The sequence below is a fragment of the Jaculus jaculus genome, chromosome 9 (assembly GCF_020740685.1).
Source record: "Jaculus jaculus isolate mJacJac1 chromosome 9, mJacJac1.mat.Y.cur, whole genome shotgun sequence".
Taxonomy (NCBI): Eukaryota; Metazoa; Chordata; class Mammalia; order Rodentia; family Dipodidae; genus Jaculus; species Jaculus jaculus.
This window is the reverse complement of record NC_059110.1, coordinates 86854391-86863933: the sequence shown is the minus strand read 5'-3', so window position 1 is coordinate 86863933 and position 9543 is coordinate 86854391. Positions and strand designations below refer to the sequence as shown.

Here is a 9543-nt window from a genome sequence, read left to right as displayed (position 1 = left end):
TTATTTTTATTTAGTTTTTTTAATTTAAAAAATTACTTATTTATTTAAGAGAGAGAAAGAGAGTCAGATAGAGAATGGATGCACCAGGGCCTCTAGCCCCTGCAAACAAACTCCAGACCCATGCTTCACCTTGTGCATCTGGCTTACATGGGCACTGAGGAAATGAATCTGAGTCCTTAGGCTTCACAGGCAAGTGCCTTAACCACTAAACAATCTCTCCAGCCCTGTAGATTAGTGTTGAATATACTGAATATGCTTTAATATACTGAAGGGGTATAAAATGTAGAGGGACCAGCCTTCTCTAGGTTCTGTGAGCCAGCTTATAGCATGTGACTGGGGAGGGGAAGTCTAGAACAGGTGCTCTGTGGGGTGTGGGAGGCTGCTGGCCATAGGAATAGATGGCAGCGTCTCTACTTTCAGGCTTCAGAGATGAGGCAAGTGATGGCACTGTTTGGCCTGAAGTTAGGTCTGTCTCAGATATCAAAGATGCCAGCCTTGGGCTGGAGAGATGGCTTAGCGGTTAAGCACTTGCCTGTGAAGCCTAAGGACCCCGGTTCAAGGCTCGGTTCCCCAGGTCCCACGTTAGCCAGATGCACAAGGGGGCGCACGCATCTGGAGTTCGTTTGCAGAGGCTGGAAGCCCTGGCGCGCCCATTCTCTCTCTCCCTCTATCTGTCTTTCTCTCTGTGTCTGTCGCTCTCAAATAAATAAATTAAAAATTTAAAAAAAAAAAAGATGCCAGCCTTTTAGACCTCCATGATATATTTCCCCAAAGAGCTTATATAAACCATTCTGATTTTCAGCTATTTATCCAAACCTGTGTGTGTGTGCGTGCATGCACATGCACACCAACGTGCCCACGTGTTGTTAGGGATGGAACTCAGGGTCTTGCACATGTAGGCAAACACTGTACCACTGAATTCCAACCTCAGCCCTTCAGTTTTCCCTGATGAAAAGAGTCAGCTTGCATGATTCCCAGAGAAAGAGAGGCAGAGAGAAATGGTGTGCCTTGTGCAAGCACATGTCTCTGTGAAGAGGAGCCTGTCTCCTTTACGTTGAAAGTGCCCTACATCAGAGTTATCACACTTGTTCTATAGAGCCTCACATACCAGCTATTTTAATACCATAGGCCTAAAGTTTTTCTATGGCAGCTATGCAGTTCACCATGGAAGCTGTTTCGGAACCAACCAAAACCATCAGTTTGGTCTTAGGCACTTGAAAGATGCCCTGTTAGGACACATGTAGATTCCACCCTGGGGACTTGGAATGGTTTCCAATTTCATGAGGCCCTGAGTCAGGGTGAAGTGAGCAGGCTAAGCTTGCAAGTCTATCTCAGCATTCTGGGTTTGAGACCTGGAGTTTGATTTCTGACCACAGCGACTGCACTGGACGCCAGCGGCTCCTGAGGGGACATTGCCGTGACATATGCGATACTGGCAAAGACATAGACAAATGTGACCGGTGGGATAGAGATGAAGATGGCTCTGGGAAGGTTCTTGTAGGGATCCACAAGTTCCTCAGTTACATAATTAAGAAAGTTCCAGCCTCCCTAGGCAAAGGAGCCCTGGAGGAAAGCCAGGGCAATGAGGCCAATGTCAGGTTCTTGGAAATTCTCAAATGTGTTCTTTGGTTCCAGCCAAAAGAATTTTCCTTTGCATATCTGCACAATACCCATGATGATGATCAGGGCCAGGGCCAGGAGCTTCCCAGCTGTGAAGATGTCTTGAACTCAGGTGGCCCACCTCACACTGGAGCAGTTGACCCACGTAAGGAGCAATTTGGGCTGAGGCACTGGCTCAATGGCTAAGGGTTCTTGCTTGTAAAGCCTGCTAGTCCAGGTTTAATTCCCCAGCCACCCATGTAAAGCCAGGCAAGAATTTGTTTGCAGGGACAAGAGACTTTGTGCACCCCACCACATGCAAATAAATAAATAAATTTCTTTTAAAAAATCTGCATGGCTTAGCAATTAAGGTGCGTGCCTGCAAAGCCTAAGAATGCATGTTCAAATCTTCAGGTCCTAAGTAGCCAGACACAGTGATGAAATTTATTTAGGGTTTTTCTTTTTTTTTTTTTTTCTGAGGTAGGATCTCACTCTGGCCCAGGCTGACCTGGAATTCACTATGTGGTCTCAGGGTGGCCTCGAACTCACGGCAATCCTCCTACCTCTGCCTCCCGAGTGCTGGGATTAAAGGTGTGCGCCACCACGCCCGACAGTTTACTTAGTTTTAAAACATACTTGAGATCTCCTTTTCTCAGCCTTCTGCATGCTGGAATCTCAGGATTCAACATCTCTCTCTCTCTTTAAATTGTGTGTGTGTGTGTGTGTGTGTGTGTGTGTGTGTGTAGGGGGATGGTGATCCAGGATCTGTGGCCACTACAAATAGAATGCCAGACACTTGCACCCCTTTTTGCATCAGGTTTTGCTTGAATGGCTGAGGAACTGAACCCCGGGCCAACAGGCTTTACAAGAAAGGCCCTCAGTTATAGTCAGTTTCATGTTGCTGGCAGAAAACACCTGACCAAGAACAGCTTGTGGGAGAGAGGGGATGGTTTATTTTGGTTTACAGACTTGAGGGAAAGCTCCATGATGGCAGGGGAAATGATGGTATAAGCAGAAGGTGGACATCACCTCCTGGGCAACAGCAGGTGGACAGTAGCAGCAGGAGAATGTACCAAACACTGGCAAGGGGAAACTGGTTATAACACCCGTAAGCCCGCCCCTAACAATACACTGTTTCCAGGAAGATCCAATTCTCAAATTGCCACCATTCAAAACATGTAAGTTTATGGAGGACACCTGAATCAAACCACCACAACCTCTAATCAGTAAGTCACCTCTCCAGGCACCCAAAACCATACTCTCCTCATTCTGGAAGTTTTACCAGACATTTGGAAGACTGGCAAGGCAGTCTTCTTCAAAAGTTCTTGGGACTGGAGAGATGGCTCAGTAGTTAAGGTGCTTGCCTGCAATGCCTAATGATCTAGGGTTGATTCCTCAGTACCCATGTAAAGCCTGATGAACAAAGTGGCATATGCATCTGATGTTCATTTGTAGTGGCTAGAGGCTCTGGTGTGCCCATCCGCTCTGTCTGTCTCTCTTCTCTCTGTCTTTCTTTGCTTGCATAAAAATAAAAATATTTTTAAGAAATAAAAAGAAATTAAGTTCTTAGCTGTCTAATTATTTACTCTTCCCCAGACTTGTCAAGTTCTAAATCAACTTATCAAATTCTTAAAAAATACAAAAACAAAAAAACTAGGATTTTATTCTTGTTTGAATTATTTCACTTATAGATTATTTGGAAGAGTTTTGGGTTTTTGTTTTGTTTTGTTTTGTTTTTGTTTTTGAGGTAGAGTCTCACTCTAGCCTAAGCTGACCTGGAATTCATTATGTAGTCCCAGGCTAGTCTTGAACTCACAGCAATCCTCCTACCTGTGCGCCTCCCTAGTGCTGGGATTAAAAGCAAGTGCCACTACACCCTGCCTGGAAGAGAAAATTTTAAGAATGTTATATCAGGCTGGAGAGATGCCTAAATGGCTAAGTCACTTGCCTGTCTACGGATCCCATGTAAGCCAAACACACGAGGTGACGCATGTACAAGGTTGCACATGTGCGCAAGGTGACACACGCATCTGGAGTTCAAGTGTATTGGCTGGAGGCCTGGAATGCCACTGCTAATTCCCTCTCTCTCTCTCTCTTTAAAATAAAAAAAAGAAAAGAAAAAAGAATATTATGTTCAGGAGCTGAGGAGATGGTTTAGCCACTAAAGGTTCTTGCCTAATGAACTGGGTTTGATTCCCTAGTACCTACATAAAGCCAGATGCACAAAGTGGCTCATGCAATCTGGAGTTCATCTGCAGTGTCAGGAGGCCCTGGAGCACCCATTCTCCTCTCTCTGTCTCTCCCCAAATAAACAATTTGTTTGTTTTTGAGGTAGGGCTTCACTCTAGCCCAGACTGACCTGAAATTCACTATGTAGTCTCAGGGTGGCCTTGAACTCATGATGATCATTCTACCTCTGCCTCCTGAGTTCTGGGATTAAAGGCGTGTGACACCATGCCCAGCTATAAATAAATATTTTAAAACATAAAATAAAAAAGAGTATTATGTTCAGATGTCCGGTTCAGTAACATGATATGCCTTTATATTTATTTAGGTGTTATTTTATGTCTATCAGCAAAATTCCATTTTTCCTTCACATGAATTTTGTGTTTCTTATTAAGCTTATTTTTTGGGTATCTTATAATGTTGTTACTATCATGAGTTGGCTCTTCCTGTGTGAAGTCCAGGCTGGTGATTAACTCCTGTTTCCTACTGCCTTACTCTCCCTAATACTGGAATGACAAGTGTGTACCACCACACCTGGCCTCTATTTTAGCCTCTAGTTCATTGCTTCAGTTGTACAAAAACAGTTTCTATTTGTACACATCTACCTTACATTCTGCTACCTTATGAAATTCTCTCATTAGTTATAATAGTGTTTCACTTGGTTCTCTTAAATTTATTAAGTCAACAATCAAAGCATTAGTTTTTGAAGATTTTGCCTCTTTCCTTCTCGTGCTTATATCTCCTTTCTACCTTTCTTTTCTTCCTTTCTTCCTCCTTTTTCCTGTCCCCCCTTTTTTTGTTATTGCACTGGTCAGGACCTTATGAATAATATGGATTAATAGCCATGATGGTGGAATTCAACTTATAACATTTCTGGTTCTCTGTGCCCAGGGTATCCATACAGAAATGCCTGTGGGGTGGTTTGAATCAGGGGTCCCTCATAAACTCGTGTGTTCTGAATGCTTGCTCCCCAGTGGTAGCAATTTGGGAGGTGGAACCTTGATGGAGCAGGTGTGTTACTAGAGGCAAACCTTGAGGTTTATTAGCCCCCAGTTTGCCAGTGCTAGTTGAGTCAATCTCCTGATATTGTTTTCCATCTGCTGTGGCAGAGGTGATGTCCACCCTCTGCTCATGCCACCCTGTCCCCTGCCATCATGGAGCTCCCCATCAAGACTGTAAGCCAAAATAAAAAATGTTCCTCCCATCAACTGCTTTTGGTTGGGTGTTTTATTCTAGCAATGAGAAGGTAACTAAAACAGAAAAATATTTTCTCTCTTTTTTAAAATTTAATTTTTCTTTTTAATTATTTATTTATTTATTTATTTGAGAGCGACAGACACAGAGAGAAAGACAGATAGAGGGAGAGAGAGAGAATGGGCGCGCCAGGGCTTCCAGCCTCTGCAAACGAACTCCAGATGCGTGCGCCCCCTTGTGCATCTGGCTAACGTGGGACCTGGGAAACCGAGCCTCGAACAGGGGTCCTTAGGCTTCACAGGCAAGCGCTTAACCGCTAAGCCATCTCTCCAGCCCTAAAATTTAACTTTTTATTGACAATTTCCAAAATTGTAGACAATAACCCATGGTAATTCCCTCACTTCCTCCCCTCATCTTCCCCTTTGAAACTTTATTCTCCATCATTCCTCCTCCCCCTCTCAATCAGTCTCTCTTTTATTTCAGTGTCAGCATCTTTTCCTTCTATTATGATGGTCTTGTATATGCAGTGTCAGGCACTGTAAGGTCATGGATATCCAGGCCATTTTGTGTCTGGAGGAGCACGTTGTAAGGAGGCTGAGGGAGAAGGAGGTGAGTTCGAGGCCACCCTGAGACTAAGCAGTGAATTCCAGGTCAGCCTGGGCTAGAATGAGACCCTACCTTGAAAGACCAAAAACAAATAAAAGTTACATCTACACATGGCATCCTATGCCTGTAAGCCCAGCTCTGGCGCGGTGGAGGCGGAAGGATCAGGAGTTGAAGGGCAGGTGTAAAGCTGTGATGGTAATTATTTACATGTTAATATTTGTATGTTAAATGGACCAATACGCCCCCCCCCCCCCCCGCCGCCCAGGTCCAAGCCTTCAAAAGTGAAAAGCTTCAGAGAACATTCTGCTAAGCTGCTGTCCTCATAACTAATGCAGTCAGTAATGCTAGCTTTTACAGCTTAGCTTTTTTTTTTTCAAAATTTTTTTTAAATTTTTATTTATTTATTTATTTGACAGAGAAGGAGAGAGAGAGAATGGGTGCACCAGGGCCTCCAGCCACTGCAAACAAATTCCAGACCCGTGCGCTCCTTTGTGCATCTGACTAACATGGGTCCTGGGGAAGTGAACCTAGGTACTTGGGCTTTGCAAGCAAGTGCCTTAACCATCCCTGCAGCCCTTTTTTTCAAATTTTTATTAACAACTTCCATGATTATAAAAAAATATCTCATGGTAATACTCTCCCTCCCTCCCCCCACTTTCCCCTTGGAAACTCCATTCGCCATCATATTCCCTCCACATCTCAAGCAGTCTCTCTTTTATTTTGATGTCATGATCTTTTCCTCCTATTACCATGGACATCCATGACCTCACAGTGCCTGACACTACCTACAGCTTAGCTTTGTGTGCTCTTGACCGTGTGACTGTTTTATTTTGTTTTGTTTTGTAAAACAGAAAATTTATACTAGAGGAGTTGTGGTTGTTTGATTCAGGTACCCCCCCCCCCGCCATAAACATAGGTGTTCTGAATGCTCGGTTCCCAGCTGATGGAGATTTGGGAATTAATGCCTCTTGGAGGAAGTGTGTTGTTAGAGGTGGGCTTATGGGTGTTATAGCCAGTGTCTCCTTGCCTTTTAAAGAAACATTTACAGACGGGTGTGGTGGCACACACCTTTAATCACAGCACTAGGGAGGCAGAGGTAGGAGGATCACCATGAGTTCAAGGCCACCCTGAGACTACAGAGTGAATTCCAGGTCAGCCTGGACCAGAGTGAAACCCTACCCCAAAAATGAAAGAAAGAAAGAGAGAGAGAGAAGAAACAGCTACAGCGCCAACTAGGTGGCAATAGCTTGGAGGGCTGGAGGCGTGTCCTCCAGCAGGCTGTATATGCTCTGAATCAGTGTCCTGTATACGGTACTGTTTCTCGTATAGTATGGATTCACAGGTCCAGGAATCAAGGGGGGGGGCGGAATGGGAATGGGCCTGCTTACCATCACCCCAAGTGACCCATTAGCCAGATTTTTGTTTCCTGTTCCCTGCAACCTTATGCTCTGCTGGCCTAGAGGTCTTGGTTCCAGAGAGGGCAGTGCTTTTGCCAGGAGGCACAAAGAACATTCCATTGAACTGGAAGCTAAGACTTCTCCCTGGCCACTTTGGGCCCCTGATGGCCTCCAGTCAACAGGCTGAGAAAGGAGTTACAGTGGTAGCAGGGGTGATTGATCCAGACTGCCAGGGGGAAATCGGACCACTCCTCCACAATGGCGGTAAGGAAGAGTATGTCTGGAGTGCAGGAGATCCTTTAGGGTGTCTCTTAGTGTTACCATGTCCTGTTGTCAAAGTCAATGGACAACTGCAACAACCCAATAGAGGTAGTGTGATAAATGGCCCAGATCCTTCAGGAATGAAGGTATGGGTCACCCCTCCAAGTAAAAAACCAGGAACTGCTGAGGTGCTTGCTGAAGGTGGAGGAAATGCAGAATGGGTAGTAGAAGAAGGCAGTTACAAATATCAACAAAGGCCATGTGACCAGTTACAGAAATGAGGACTGTGATTGGAATGTTCCTACCCTACCTTGATATGGAGTATTTGTACTTATCTACACCAATATTAAGATTATATCACTAGCTAACTGTTGTTGCATTTATATTAGACCTATTATCCTAAACATTCCTCAAGGAACCTTGCTTTGTGTTGGGGGCAAGATTTTGTGCTTCCAGTTGTATGTGGGATAGTTATACCATGCATGCAAGGTGGAATTATGAACTTGTTACTGTTCTCCTTTGGAAATTAAGTGTGATGTAAGGAGATATGGTTTGGTGTCATGTTGACAAGGGGTGGACTTGTGATGGTTATGGTGTTGTCAACTTGATCTGTTTAGTAATCCACAGAAACCCCTTCCAGGTGAGTCCCTGAGGTTGCTTCCAGGAAGGATTAACTGAAGGAGGAAGTTCTTCCCCCAGAGTGAGTCCTTTCCCCAGAGCTGGTGGCCCCTCTCAGAGGGGGACTTTATATAAGGAAGCTCTGGGTGAAAAGAGCCCCTTCCTTCCTTCCACTTGGCTGCAGGAGCTGCTTGCTGCCTTCCAGCGTGGATTGAAGACCAGTGCGGACTGAAGACCAGCATCAACTAAAGACCCACGTGGATAGAAACCCAGTAGCTCCTTAGGAAGCCTCCATACCTTTGGTGCCAGATTGGGACTGCTGAGGCATCTGGCCACATGGACTGAGCAGCTACCGGGTTCCTGGATTCCTGGGCCTACAACTGCTACTGGACTGCTGCAAGCTAATCCAATAAATCCCCCCCCCCTTTTTTGGTACTTTGTTTGTTTGTTTGTTTTGCGAGGTAGGGTCTCACTCTAGCCTAGGCTGACCTGGAATTCACTATGGAGTCTCAGAGTGGCCTCAAACTCATGGCAATCCTCCTACCTCTGCCTCCCAATTGCTGGGATTAAAGGCGTGCACCACCATGCCCGACTTTTTTGGTACTCTTATTAAAATATGGAATGCATCACAAATTTGTGTGTCATCGTTGCACAGGGGCCATGCTAATCTTCTCTGTATCATTCCAATTTTAGTATATGTGCTGCCAAAGCGAGCACAAATTCCCTTTCTAATATAGTTCATAGTTTTGTCCTTTTGGAACTGATTTGCAGGAGGAATATGGAAGGATTTAAAACCTTGGTCTAAGAGACACCTTTCAGTGCTGTTAAGCAGAGTTTGATGGACCATTCTGGTCAGAGTTGAAAGATCTGAATGCAATAAGAACTGTGGACTGCGAGGTTTGGCTTATGAGGAGAAGGAAGAGTTTTGTCTGCACTGGGCTGGAGGCGGTTTCTGTGAGAGCCTTGCTGTGTTCTGTTTGTGTCAGAACTTGAGCAGGCCTGAGTTTAGAAGAAATGGACTGGTGTGAGCAGAGGGATATGTATAGAAAGAGATGAAAGCTTTGGGCTTAAACTGCTGCTCATTCAGCTACAATTGTTTGAGAGATTACCACCATTGAGATTGGGCCAGCTGTTCTGTATTGGGACAGCAGAAAGAACGCTGACTCTTTTGAAAGCAGGGGACCTGAGTGTTGAAGGATTGTCCTACTCTTCAAAGTTGGCTTTATTTCCCACTGGACTAACAAATTTGGTGGCCACCTTGTACTATGGGAATATAACAACTGCAAGAAAGATAGAGTCATTACAGGGCTAAAGAGATGGCTTAGCAGTTAAGACATTTGCTCAGGAAGCCTAAAGACTCAGGTTCGATTCTCCAGGTCCCACATAAGCCAGATGCACATGGTGGCTTATGCGTCTGGAGTTCGTTTGCAATGGCTAGAGGCCCTGGTGTGCCCATTCTCACTCAGTCTCTCTCTCTTCCTCTGTCTGTCTCTAATATATAAATAAAAATAAAATGTCTTTAAAATTTAAAAAAAAAGAGTCATTAGATTTGCAATGCAGTTTGTTTTTTGGAAATGGCCACTGGACAATGTGAGGCTGGGTTGTTGGAGTCCTTGCATGGAGACCATGTGGAGCCAAGAAG

General features: G+C 44.7%; 1 non-coding gene across 1 annotated transcript; it reads right to left on the bottom strand.

Annotated features, from left to right (window-relative positions):
- Window positions 1-8511: 8511 nt before the first annotated feature.
- Window positions 8512-8618, bottom strand: LOC123463716. The gene has a single exon (XR_006639106.1). It is a non-coding gene; the product is annotated as a U6 spliceosomal RNA (small nuclear RNA).
- Window positions 8619-9543: the final 925 nt, after the last annotated feature.